The sequence below is a fragment of the Mytilus californianus genome, unplaced genomic scaffold, assembly GCF_021869535.1.
Source record: "Mytilus californianus isolate M0D057914Y unplaced genomic scaffold, xbMytCali1.0.p SCAF_3, whole genome shotgun sequence".
NCBI lineage: Eukaryota > Metazoa > Mollusca > Bivalvia > Mytilida > Mytilidae > Mytilus > Mytilus californianus.
This window is the reverse complement of record NW_026262679.1, coordinates 18196773-18210596: the sequence shown is the minus strand read 5'-3', so window position 1 is coordinate 18210596 and position 13824 is coordinate 18196773. Positions and strand designations below refer to the sequence as shown.

The 13824-nt window shown below is 29.1% G+C and overlaps 1 long non-coding RNA gene across 4 annotated transcripts in view; it reads left to right on the top strand.

Annotated features, from left to right (window-relative positions):
* Positions 1 to 13824, top strand: part of LOC127734046 (uncharacterized) — a 59943-nt gene that overhangs the window by 36359 nt on the left and 9760 nt on the right. For 2 of the 4 annotated variants that reach the window (XR_007997376.1, XR_007997379.1), the window contains exon 7: positions 6301 to 6377. This is a non-coding gene — a long non-coding RNA (uncharacterized LOC127734046). Of the gene's footprint in view, positions 1 to 2349; positions 2427 to 6300; positions 6378 to 13824 lie in introns of all 4 variants that reach the window. The other 2 variants (XR_007997374.1, XR_007997378.1) reach the window with 1 other exon arrangement.

The window sequence follows — 13824 nt, the reverse complement described above, 5'->3', positions numbered from 1 at the left end:
AACATGAATCACATTAATTTTTGATTTTTTTTAACAGCCATTAAATATTCTCTAAAGCTGATGCTAATTTAAATTTTTTCTTTTGAAACAGATACAGCCCAGATATGTTCCACTCCTACCCAATGAATATGGTTTCATGGTAGATGCACATTAGGATGTTTAACATGTAGGTAGTCATTACAATTGTACTTTAGACTATGTTTATATGTGTTGGTTAATAAATATCAGTTTTACCTGGAACAACAGCTTAAATAAAATATTATTTCAAATTAGTGTACATATTTCTTTTGTTCAAATTTATAATCTAGTGAAGTAAATTTTAACATGAATGTGTAGTAATTTTAAATATTCTTGTGTCCAATTTAGGATTTGACATAAAATATGAGTGACATTTATTTTATAATTGTTGCAACAGCCAATAGTCTCTATTTGAAGCTGATACTAATTGATGATTTGGTTTTGTTATAGATACAGCCGAAATATGTTACACTCCTAGACAATGAAGATGGTTTCATGGTAGATTGATCACACATCTGGATACGTAGCATGTAGGTATTTGGTATTTTTAATTGTACTTTAAACTATGTTTATATAGTTGGCAGGTAACAAAAATAAGTTTTCCCTGGAAGCTTAAATTAGATTTGATTACAAATTGATTTAAAATTTCTTCAATTCAAATTTATACTCTTATGAAGATTATTTTAATGATAATGTATAGAAATTGTTTATATACTTCTCTTCAGATTAGGATTTTTCATCAAAAATGCATCATATTAATTTTGAATTAATTGCAACAACCAATATTCTCTATTTAAAGCTGATACTGATTTAGAGTTTTTGTTTTTGTAACAGATACAGACTAGATATGTTACCCTCCTAGACAATGAAGATGCTTTCATGGTATACAGCACACGAAGATTTGTATCATGTAGGTATTTGGTCATTATAATTGTACTTTTAACTCTTTTTATATGTGTTGGGTAACAAAAATCAGTTTTCCCGTTGAACAACAGTTTAAAATTTTATTACAAATTTGTCGAACATTTCTTTTATTCAAATATTTACTGTAATAAGTAATTGTAAATATTTTAGTCTCCAATTTAGGATTTGACATAAAACATGCATCACATTAATTTCTGAATTGATTTCAACATCAAATATTCCCTAGTTAAAGCTGATACTAATTTACAATTTTTGTTTTTGTTACAGATAACGCCTAAATATGTTACACTCTTCGACAATGAGAATGGTTTCATTGTAGATAGCACAGGATTATTCACATGTAGGTATTTATTCATTACAATTTTTTTATTTAAACTAGGTTTATTAGCTCACCTGGCCCACAGGGCCAAGTGAGCTTTTCTCATCACTTGGCGTCCGTCTAGTATCTAGTTTTAAAAATGTGTCCGATGACCCCGCCTGCCAACCAAGATGGCCGACATGGCTAAAAATAGAACATAGGGGTAAAATGCAGTTTTTGGCTTATATCTCTGAAACTAAAGCATTTAGAGCAAATCTGACTATGGGTAAAAATGTTCATCAGGTTAAGATCTATCTGCCCTGAAATTTTCAGATGAATCAGACAACCCTTTGTTGGGTTGCTGCCCCTGAATTAGTAATTTTAAGGAAATTTTGCAGTTTTTTGTTATCTTGAATATTATTATAGATGGAGATAAACTGTAAACAGCCATTATGTTCAGCAAAGTCAGATCTACAAAGAAGTCAACATGACCAATATGGTCAATTGACCCAATAAGGAGTTATTGCCCTTTAAAGTCAAATTTAACAATTATTCGTAAATTTTTGTAATCTTTTACAAAAATCTTCTCTCCTGAAACAACTGAGACAAATTTAACCAAACTTGGCCACAATCATCACTAGGGTATCTAGTTTAATAAATGTGTCCGATGACCCTGCCTGCCAACCAACATGTCAGACATGGCTAAAAATAGAACTTTGGGGGAAAATGCAGTTTTTGACTTGTATCTCTGAAAACTAAAGCAAATGTATAACGGTTGCATTATTTCATGCATCAATTGTAAATAAAAATATCAGGTGAGCGACACAGGCTCCTTGGAGCCTCTAGTATTTGTTAGGCATTAAAATCAGTTTTCACTGAAACAACAGATTGAAGCTTTATAACAAATTGGTCTAAAATTTCTTTTATTCCTATTTATATCCTAATGAAGTATATTTTAATAAGAATGTATAGTGATTGTAAAAATTCTTGTCTCCAATTAAGGATTTGACATTACAACATGCATCACATTAATTTCTGAATTGATTGCAACAGCAAATAGCTTTGATTTTGAAGCTGAAACTAATTTAAAATATTTGTTTTTGTTACAGATACTGCCTAAATATGTAAGACTCCTATACCATGAAAGATGCTTCCATTGCAGATAGCACATTAGGATTAGTCACATGTAGGTTTTTATTCATAACAATTGTTCTTAAAACTGTGTTTATATTTGTTAGGTAATAAAAATCAGTTTTTCCTGGAACAACAGCTTGAAATTTTATTACAAATTGGTCCTACATTACATTTATTAAAATATTCACTGTAATGAGATATATTTTAATAAGAATGTATAGTGATTGTAAAAATTCTTGTCTCCAATTAAGGATTTGACATTACAACATGCATCACATTAATTTCTGAATTGATTGCAACAGCAAATAGTCTGGATTAAAAGCTGAAATTAATGTTTATTTTTTTTGTTTTCATTACAGATACAGCCTAAATATGTAAGACTCCTATACCATGAAAGATGCTTCCATTGCAGATGCACATTAGGATAAGTCACATGTAGGTATTTGGTCATTACAATTTTCCTTCAAACTATATTTATATTTGTTAGGTAATAAAAATCAGTTTTTTCCTGAAACAACAGATTGAAGCTTTATAACAAATTGGTCTAAAATTTCTTTCATTCAAATTTATACTCTTAATGCTGAATATTTTAATAAGAACGTATAGTAATTGTAATTATATACTTTTCTCTATTTTGGGATTTAACATAAAACATGCATCACATTATTTTCTGAATTGATTGCAACAGCAAAGAGTCTGGATTTAAAGCGTAAACTAATTAATAATTTTTGTTTTTGTTACAGATTATACAGCCTTAATATGTAACACTCCTATACCATGAAAGATGCTTTCACACATTAGGATGTTGCACATGTAGGTATTTGGTCATTACAATTGTTCTTAAAACTTATGTTTATGTTTGTTAGGTAATAAAAATCCGTTTTTTCCTGAACAGTTTGACAAAAAGATGCTTTATGTTAAAATGGGTCTCGTAAAAGCAGACCTCTGCAGAGAGCAAACTTTAGATTTTGATATAACATTGATGAATTTTAATGGGCGATAATCTCGTAAAAGCAGATCCCCCAGCAGAGCTGATTACATAGTATGATAACTTGTGTTTATGGTAAAATGTATTTAGTTTTTTTGTCTGGCTCTATTTCATTATCAACCAATTTGAAACTTTATTACAAATTGGTCTCAAAAAAATTTCTTCAAATTTATACTCTAATGAAATATATTCTTAATGGAATGTATAGTAATTATAAATATTCTTGTCCAACATGCAAAGATTAAATTCTGAAAAAATTGCAACAGCAAATAGTCTGTATTTAAAGCTGATATTAATTTATAGTTTTTGTTAAAGATACATCTAAATATGTTGCACTCCTAGACAGAGAAGATGGATTCATGGCAGATAGGAAGAGTCAACATGTAAGTATTTGGTCATTACAATTGTACTTAAAACTATGTTAATATTTGGAAGTCAATAAAAATCTGTTTTCACTGAAACAATAGCTTAAAATTTTATTACAGATTGGTCTAAAATATCTTTTATTCGAATTTCAAATGTGGTATATTTTAATAAGAATGAATAAGTAATTGTAAATTAATTGTCCGTAATTTAAGATTTGACATAAAACATGAATCACATTAATTTTTGATTTTTTTTAACAGCCATTAAATATTCTCTAAAGCTGATGCTAATTTAAATTTTTTCTTTTGAAACAGATACAGCCCAGATATGTTCCACTCCTACCCAATGAATATGGTTTCATGGTAGATGCACATTAGGATGTTTAACATGTAGGTAGTCATTACAATTGTACTTTAGACTATGTTTATATGTGTTGGTTAATAAATATCAGTTTTACCTGGAACAACAGCTTAAATAAAATATTATTTCAAATTAGTGTACATATTTCTTTTGTTCAAATTTATAATCTAGTGAAGTAAATTTTAACATGAATGTGTAGTAATTTTAAATATTCTTGTGTCCAATTTAGGATTTGACATAAAATATGAGTGACATTTATTTTATAATTGTTGCAACAGCCAATAGTCTCTATTTGAAGCTGATACTAATTGATGATTTGGTTTTGTTATAGATACAGCCGAAATATGTTACACTCCTAGACAATGAAGATGGTTTCATGGTAGATTGATCACACATCTGGATACGTAGCATGTAGGTATTTGGTATTTTTAATTGTACTTTAAACTATGTTTATATGGTTGGCAGGTAACAAAAATAAGTTTTCCCTGGAAGCTTAAATTAGATTTGATTACAAATTGATTTAAAATTTCTTCAATTCAAATTTATACTCTTATGAAGATTATTTTAATGATAATGTATAGAAATTGTTTATATACTTCTCTTCAGATTAGGATTTTTCATCAAAAATGCATCATATTAATTTTGAATTAATTGCAACAACCAATATTCTCTATTTAAAGCTGATACTGATTTAGAGTTTTTGTTTTTGTAACAGATACAGACTAGATATGTTACCCTCCTAGACAATGAAGATGCTTTCATGGTATACAGCACACGAAGATTTGTATCATGTAGGTATTTGGTCATTATAATTGTACTTTTAACTCTTTTTATATGTGTTGGGTAACAAAAATCAGTTTTCCCGTTGAACAACAGTTTAAAATTTTATTACAAATTTGTCGAACATTTCTTTTATTCAAATATTTACTGTAATAAGTAATTGTAAATATTTTAGTCTCCAATTTAGGATTTGACATAAAACATGCATCACATTAATTTCTGAATTGATTGCAACATCAAATATTCCCTATTTAAAGCTGATACTAATTTACAATTTTTGTTTTTGTTACAGATAACGCCTAAATATGTTACACTCTTCGACAATGAAAATGGTTTCATTGTAGATAGCACATTAGGATTATTCACATGTAGGTATTTATTCATTACAATTTTTTTATTTAAACTAGGTTTATTAGCTCACCTGGCCCACAGGGCCAAGTGAGCTTTTCTCATCACTTGGCGTCCGTCTAGTATCTAGTTTTAAAAATGTGTCTGATGACCCCGCCTGCCAACCAAGATGGCCGACATGGCTAAAAATAGAACATAGGGGTAAAATGCAGTTTTTGGCTTATATCTCTGAAACTAAAGCATTTAGAGCAAATCTGACTATGGGTAAAAATGTTCATCAGGTTAAGATCTATCTGCCCTGAAATTTTCAGATGAATCTTACAACCCTTTGTTGGGTTGCTGCCCCTGAATTAGTAATTTTAAGGAAATTTTGCAGTTTTTTGTTATCTTGAATATTATTATAGATGGAGATAAACTGTAAACAGCCATTATGTTCAGCAAAGTCAGATCTACAAAGAAGTCAACATGACCAATATGGTCAATTGACCCCATAAGGAGTTATTGCCCTTTAAAGTCAAATTTAACAATTATTCGTAAATTTTTGTAATCTTTTACAAAAATCTTCTCTCCTGAAACAACTGAGACAAATTTAACCAAACTTGGCCACAATCATCACTAGGGTATCTAGTTTAATAAATGTGTCGGATGACCCTGCCTGCCAACCAACATGTCAGACATGGCTAAAAATAGAACTTTGGGGGAAAATGCAGTTTTTGACTTGTATCTCTGAAAACTAAAGCAAATGTATAACGGTTGCATTATTTCATGCATCAATTGTAAATAAAAATATCAGGTGAGCGACACAGGCTCCTTGGAGCCTCTAGTATTTGTTAGGCATTAAAATCAGTTTTCACTGAAACAACAGATTGAAGCTTTATAACAAATTGGTCTAAAATTTCTTTTATTCCTATTTATATCCTAATGAAGTATATTTTAATAAGAATGTATAGTTATTGTAAATATACGTCTCCAATTTAGGATTTGACATAAAACATGCATCACATTAATTTCTGAATTGATTGCAACAGCAAATAGCTTTGATTTTGAAGCTGAAACTAATTTAAAATATTTGTTTTTGTTACAGATACTGCCTAAATATGTAAGACTCCTATACCATGAAAGATGCTTCCATTGCAGATAGCACATTAGGATTAGTCACATGTAGGTTTTTATTCATAACAATTGTTCTTAAAACTGTGTTTATATTTGTTAGGTAATAAAAATCAGTTTTTCCTGGAACAACAGCTTGAAATTTTATTACAAATTGGTCCTACATTACATTTATTGAAATATTCACTGTAATGAGATATATTTTAATAAGAATGTATAGTGATTGTAAAAATTCTTGTCTCCAATTAAGGATTTGACATTACAACATGCATCACATTAATTTCTGAATTGATTGCAACAGCAAATAGTCTGGATTAAAAGCTGAAATTAATGTTTATTTTTTTTTGTTTTCATTACAGATACAGCCTAAATATGTAAGACTCCTATACCATGAAAGATGCTTCCATTGCAGATGCACATTAGGATAAGTCACATGTAGGTATTTGGTCATTACAATTTTCCTTCAAACTATATTTATATTTGTTAGGTAATAAAAATCAGTTTTTTCCTGAAACAACAGATTGAAGCTTTATAACAAATTGGTCTAAAATTTCTTTCATTCAAATTTATACTCTTAATGCTGAATATTTTAATAAGAACGTATAGTAATTGTAATTATATACTTTTCTCTATTTTGGGATTTAACATAAAACATGCATCACATTATTTTCTGAATTGATTGCAACAGCAAAGAGTCTGGATTTAAAGCGTAAACTAATTAATAATTTTTGTTTTTGTTACAGATTATACAGCCTTAATATGTAACACTCCTATACCATGAAAGATGCTTTCACACATTAGGATGTTGCACATGTAGGTATTTGGTCATTACAATTGTTCTTAAAACTTATGTTTATGTTTGTTAGGTAATAAAAATCCGTTTTTTCCTGAACAGTTTGACAAAAAGATGCTTTATGTTAAAATGGGTCTCGTAAAAGCAGACCTCTGCAGAGAGCAAACTTTAGATTTTGATATAACATTGATGAATTTTAATGGGCGCTAATCTCGTAAAAGCAGATCCCCCAGCAGAGCTGATTACATAGTATGATAACTTGTGTTTATGGTAAAATGTATTTAGTTTTTTTGTCTGGCTCTATTTCATTATCAACCAATTTGAAACTTTATTACAAATTGGTCTCAAAAAAATTTCTTCAAATTTATACTCTAATGAAATATATTCTTAATGGAATGTATAGTAATTATAAATATTCTTGTCCAACATGCAAAGATTAAATTCTGAAAAAATTGCAACAGCAAATAGTCTGTATTTAAAGCTGATATTAATTTATAGTTTTTGTTAAAGATACATCTAAATATGTTGCACTCCTAGACAGAGAAGATGGATTCATGGCAGATAGGAAGAGTCAACATGTAAGTATTTGGTCATTACAATTGTACTTAAAACTATGTTAATATTTGGAAGTCAATAAAAATCTGTTTTCACTGAAACAATAGCTTAAAATTTTATTACAGATTGGTCTAAAATATCTTTTATTCGAATTTCAAATGTGGTATATTTTAATAAGAATGAACAAGTAATTGTAAATTAATTGTCCGTAATTTAAGATTTGACATAAAACATGAATCACATTAATTTTTGAATTTTTTTAACAGCCATTAAATATTCTCTCAAGCTGATGCTAATTTAAATTTTTTCTTTTGAAACAGATACAGCCCATATATGTTCCACTCCTACCCAATGAATATGGTTTCATGGTAGATGCACATTAGGATGTTTAACATGTAGGTAGTCATTACAATTGTACTTTAGACTATGTTTATATGTGTTGGTTAATAAATATCAGTTTTACCTGGAACAACAGCTTAAATAAAATATTATTTCAAATTAGTGTACATATTTCTTTTGTTCAAATTTATAATCTAGTGAAGTAAATTTTAACATGAATGTGTAGTAATTTTAAATATTCTTGTGTCCAATTTAGGATTTGACATAAAATATGAGTGACATTTATTTTATAATTGTTGCAACAGCCAATAGTCTCTATTTGAAGCTGATACTAATTGATGATTTGGTTTTGTTATAGATACAGCCGAAATATGTTACACTCCTAGACAATGAAGATGGTTTCATGGTAGATTGATCACACATCTGGATACGTAGCATGTAGGTATTTGGTATTTTTAATTGTACTTTAAACTATGTTTATATAGTTGGCAGGTAACAAAAATAAGTTTTCCCTGGAAGCTTAAATTAGATTTGATTACAAATTGATTTAAAATTTCTTCAATTCAAATTTATACTCTTATGAAGATTATTTTAATGATAATGTATAGAAATTGTTTATATACTTCTCTTCAGATTAGGATTTTTCATCAAAAATGCATCATATTAATTTTGAATTAATTGCAACAACCAATATTCTCTATTTAAAGCTGATACTGATTTAGAGTTTTTGTTTTTGTAACAGATAGACTAGATATGTTACCCTCCTAGACAATGAAGATGCTTTCATGGTATACAGCACACGAAGATTTGTATCATGTAGGTATTTGGTCATTATAATTGTACTTTTAACTCTTTTTATATGTGTTGGGTAACAAAAATCAGTTTTCCCGTTGAACAACAGTTTAAAATTTTATTACAAATTTGTCGAACATTTCTTTTATTCAAATATTTACTGTAATAAGTAATTGTAAATATTTTAGTCTCCAATTTAGGATTTGACATAAAACATGCATCACATTAATTTCTGAATTGATTTCAACATCAAATATTCCCTATTTAAAGCTGATACTAATTTACAATTTTTGTTTTTGTTACAGATAACGCCTAAATATGTTACACTCTTCGACAATGAAAATGGTTTCATTGTAGATAGCACATTAGGATTATTCACATGTAGGTATTTATTCATTACAATTTTTTTATTTAAACTAGGTTTATTAGCTCACCTGGCCCACAGGGCCAAGTGAGCTTTTCTCATCACTTGGCGTCCGTCTAGTATCTAGTTTTAAAAATGTGTCTGATGACCCCGCCTGCCAACCAAGATGGCCGACATGGCTAAAAATAGAACATAGGGGTAAAATGCAGTTTTTGGCTTATATCTCTGAAACTAAAGCATTTAGAGCAAATCTGACTATGGGTAAAAATGTTCATCAGGTTAAGATCTATCTGCCCTGAAATTTTCAGATGAATCAGACAACCCTTTGTTGGGTTGCTGCCCCTGAATTAGTAATTTTAAGGAAATTTTGCAGTTTTTTGTTATCTTGAATATTATTATAGATGGAGATAAACTGTAAACAGCCATTATGTTCAGCAAAGTCAGATCTACAAAGAAGTCAACATGACCAATATGGTCAATTGACCCAATAAGGAGTTATTGCCCTTTAAAGTCAAATTTAACAATTATTCGTAAATTTTTGTAATCTTTTACAAAAATCTTCTCTCCTGAAACAACTGAGACAAATTTAACCAAACTTGGCCACAATCATCACTAGGGTATCTAGTTTAATAAATGTGTCCGATGACCCTGCCTGCCAACCAACATGTCAGACATGGCTAAAAATAGAACTTTGGGGGAAAATGCAGTTTTTGACTTGTATCTCTGAAAACTAAAGCAAATGTATAACGGTTGCATTATTTCATGCATCAATTGTAAATAAAAATATCAGGTGAGCGACACAGGCTCCTTGGAGCCTCTAGTATTTGTTAGGCATTAAAATCAGTTTTCACTGAAACAACAGATTGAAGCTTTATAACAAATTGGTCTAAAATTTCTTTTATTCCTATTTATATCCTAATGAAGTATATTTTAATAAGAATGTATAGTTATTGTAAATATACGTCTCCAATTTAGGATTTGACATAAAACATGCATCACATTAATTTCTGAATTGATAGCAACAGCAAATAGCTTTGATTTTGAAGCTGAAACTAATTTAAAATATTTGTTTTTGTTACAGATACTGCCTAAATATGTAAGACTCCTATACCATGAAAGATGCTTCCATTGCAGATAGCACATTAGGATTAGTCACATGTAGGTTTTTATTCATAACAATTGTTCTTAAAACTGTGTTTATATTTGTTAGGTAATAAAAATCAGTTTTTCCTGGATCAACAGCTTGAAATTTTATTACAAATTGGTCCTACATTACATTTATTAAAATATTCACTGTAATGAGATATATTTTAATAAGAATGTATAGTGATTGTAAAAATTCTTGTCTCCAATTAAGGATTTGACATTACAACATGCATCACATTAATTTCTGAATTGATTGCAACAGCAAATAGTCTGGATTAAAAGCTGAAATTAATGTTTATTTTTTTTGTTTTCATTACAGATACAGCCTAAATATGTAAGACTCCTATACCATGAAAGATGCTTCCATTGCAGATGCACATTAGGATAAGTCACATGTAGGTATTTGGTCATTACAATTTTCCTTCAAACTATATTTATATTTGTTAGGTAATAAAAATCAGTTTTTTCCTGAAACAACAGATTGAAGCTTTATAACAAATTGGTCTAAAATTTCTTTCATTCAAATTTATACTCTTAATGCTGAATATTTTAATAAGAACGTATAGTAATTGTAATTATATACTTTTCTCTATTTTGGGATTTAACATAAAACATGCATCACATTATTTTCTGAATTGATTGCAACAGCAAAGAGTCTGGATTTAAAGCGTAAACTAATTAATAATTTTTGTTTTTGTTACAGATTATACAGCCTTAATATGTAACACTCCTATACCATGAAAGATGCTTTCACACATTAGGATGTTGCACATGTAGGTATTTGGTCATTACAATTGTTCTTAAAACTTATGTTTATGTTTGTTAGGTAATAAAAATCCGTTTTTTCCTGAACAGTTTGACAAAAAGATGCTTTATGTTAAAATGGGTCTCGTAAAAGCAGACCTCTGCAGAGAGCAAACTTTAGATTTTGATATAACATTGATGAATTTTAATGGGCGCTAATCTCGTAAAAGCAGATCCCCCAGCAGAGCTGATTACATAGTATGATAACTTGTGTTTATGGTAAAATGTATTTAGTTTTTTTGTCTGGCTCTATTTCATTATCAACCAATTTGAAACTTTATTACAAATTGGTCTCAAAAAAATTTCTTCAAATTTATACTCTAATGAAATATATTCTTAATGGAATGTATAGTAATTATAAATATTCTTGTCCAACATGCAAAGATTAAATTCTGAAAAAATTGCAACAGCAAATAGTCTGTATTTAAAGCTGATATTAATTTATAGTTTTTGTTAAAGATACATCTAAATATGTTGCACTCCTAGACAGAGAAGATGGATTCATGGCAGATAGGAAGAGTCAACATGTAAGTATTTGGTCATTACAATTGTACTTAAAACTATGTTAATATTTGGAAGTCAATAAAAATCTGTTTTCACTGAAACAATAGCTTAAAATTTTATTACAGATTGGTCTAAAATATCTTTTATTCGAATTTCAAATGTGGTATATTTTAATAAGAATGAATAAGTAATTGTAAATTAATTGTCCGTAATTTAAGATTTGACATAAAACATGAATCACATTAATTTTTGAATTTTTTTAACAGCCATTAAATATTCTCTAAAGCTGATGCTAATTTAAATTTTTTCTTTTGAAACAGATACAGCCCAGATATGTTCCACTCCTACCCAATGAATATGGTTTCATGGTAGATGCACATTAGGATGTTTAACATGTAGGTAGTCATTACAATTGTACTTTAGACTATGTTTATATGTGTTGGGTAATAAATATCAGTTTTACCTGGAACAACAGCTTAAATAAAATATTATTTCAAATTAGTGTACATATTTCTTTTGTTCAAATTTATAATCTAGTGAAGTAAATTTTAACATGAATGTGTAGTAATTTTAAATATTCTTGTGTCCAATTTAGGATTTGACATAAAATATGAGTGACATTTATTTTATAATTGTTGCAACAGCCAATAGTCTCTATTTGAAGCTGATACTAATTGATGATTTGGTTTTGTTATAGATACAGCCGAAATATGTTACACTCCTAGACAATGAAGATGGTTTCATGGTAGATTGATCACACATCTGGATACGTAGCATGTAGGTATTTGGTATTTTTAATTGTACTTTAAACTATGTTTATATGGTTTGCAGGTAACAAAAATAAGTTTTCCCTGGAAGCTTAAATTAGATTTGATTACAAATTGATTTAAAATTTCTTCAATTCAAATTTATACTCTTATGAAGATTATTTTAATGATAATGTATAGAAATTGTTTATATACTTGTCTTCAAATTAGGATTTTTCATCAAAAATGCATCATATTAATTTTGAATTAATTGCAACAACCAATATTCTCTATTTAAAGCTGATACTGATTTAGAGTTTTTGTTTTTGTAACAGATACAGACTAGATATGTTACCCTCCTAGACAATGAAGATGCTTTCATGGTATACAGCACACGAAGATTTGTATCATGTAGGTATTTGGTCATTATAATTGTACTTTTAACTCTTTTTATATGTGTTGGGTAACAAAAATCAGTTTTCCCGTTGAACAACAGTTTAAAATTTTATTACAAATTTGTCGAACATTTCTTTTATTCAAATATTTACTGTAATAAGTTAAGTAATTGTAAATATTCTAGTCTCCAATTTAGGATTTGACATAAAACATGCATATCATTAATTTCTGAATTGATTGCAACATCAAATATTCCCTATTTAAAGCTGATACTAATTTACAATTTTTGTTTTTGTTACAGATAACGCCTAAATATGTTATACTCTTCGACAATGAAAATGGTTTCATTGTAGATAGCACATTAGGATTAGTCACATGTAGGTATCTATTCATAACAATTTTTTTATTTAAACTAGGTTTATTAGCTCACCTGGCCCACAGGGCCAATGAGCTTTTCTCATCACTTGGCGTCCGTCGTCGTCCGTTAACTTTTACAAAAATCTCCTCTGAAACGACTGGGCCAAATTTAACCAAACTTGGCCACAATCATCACTAGGGTATCTAGTTTTAAAAATGTGTCCGATGACCCCGCCTGCCAACCAAGATGGCCGACATGGCTAAAAATAGAACATAGGGGTAAAATGCAGTTTTTGGCTTATATCTCTGAAACTAAAGCATTTAGAGCAAATCTGACTATGGGTAAAAATGTTCATCTGGTTAAGATCTATCAGCCCTGAAATTTTCAGATGAATCAGACAACCCTTTGTTGGGTTGCTGCCCCTGAATTAGTAATTTTAAGGAAATTTTGCAGTTTTTTGTTATCTTGAATATTATTATAGATGGAGATAAACTGTAAACAGCCATTATGTTCAGCAAAGTCAGATCTACAAAGAAGTCAACATGACCAATATGGTCAATTGACCCCATAAGGAGTTATTGCCCTTTAAAGTCAAATTTAACAATTATTCGTAAATTTTTGTAATCTTTTACAAAAATCTTCTCTCCTGAAACAACTGAGACAAATTTAACCAAACTTGGCCACAATCATCACTAGGGTAT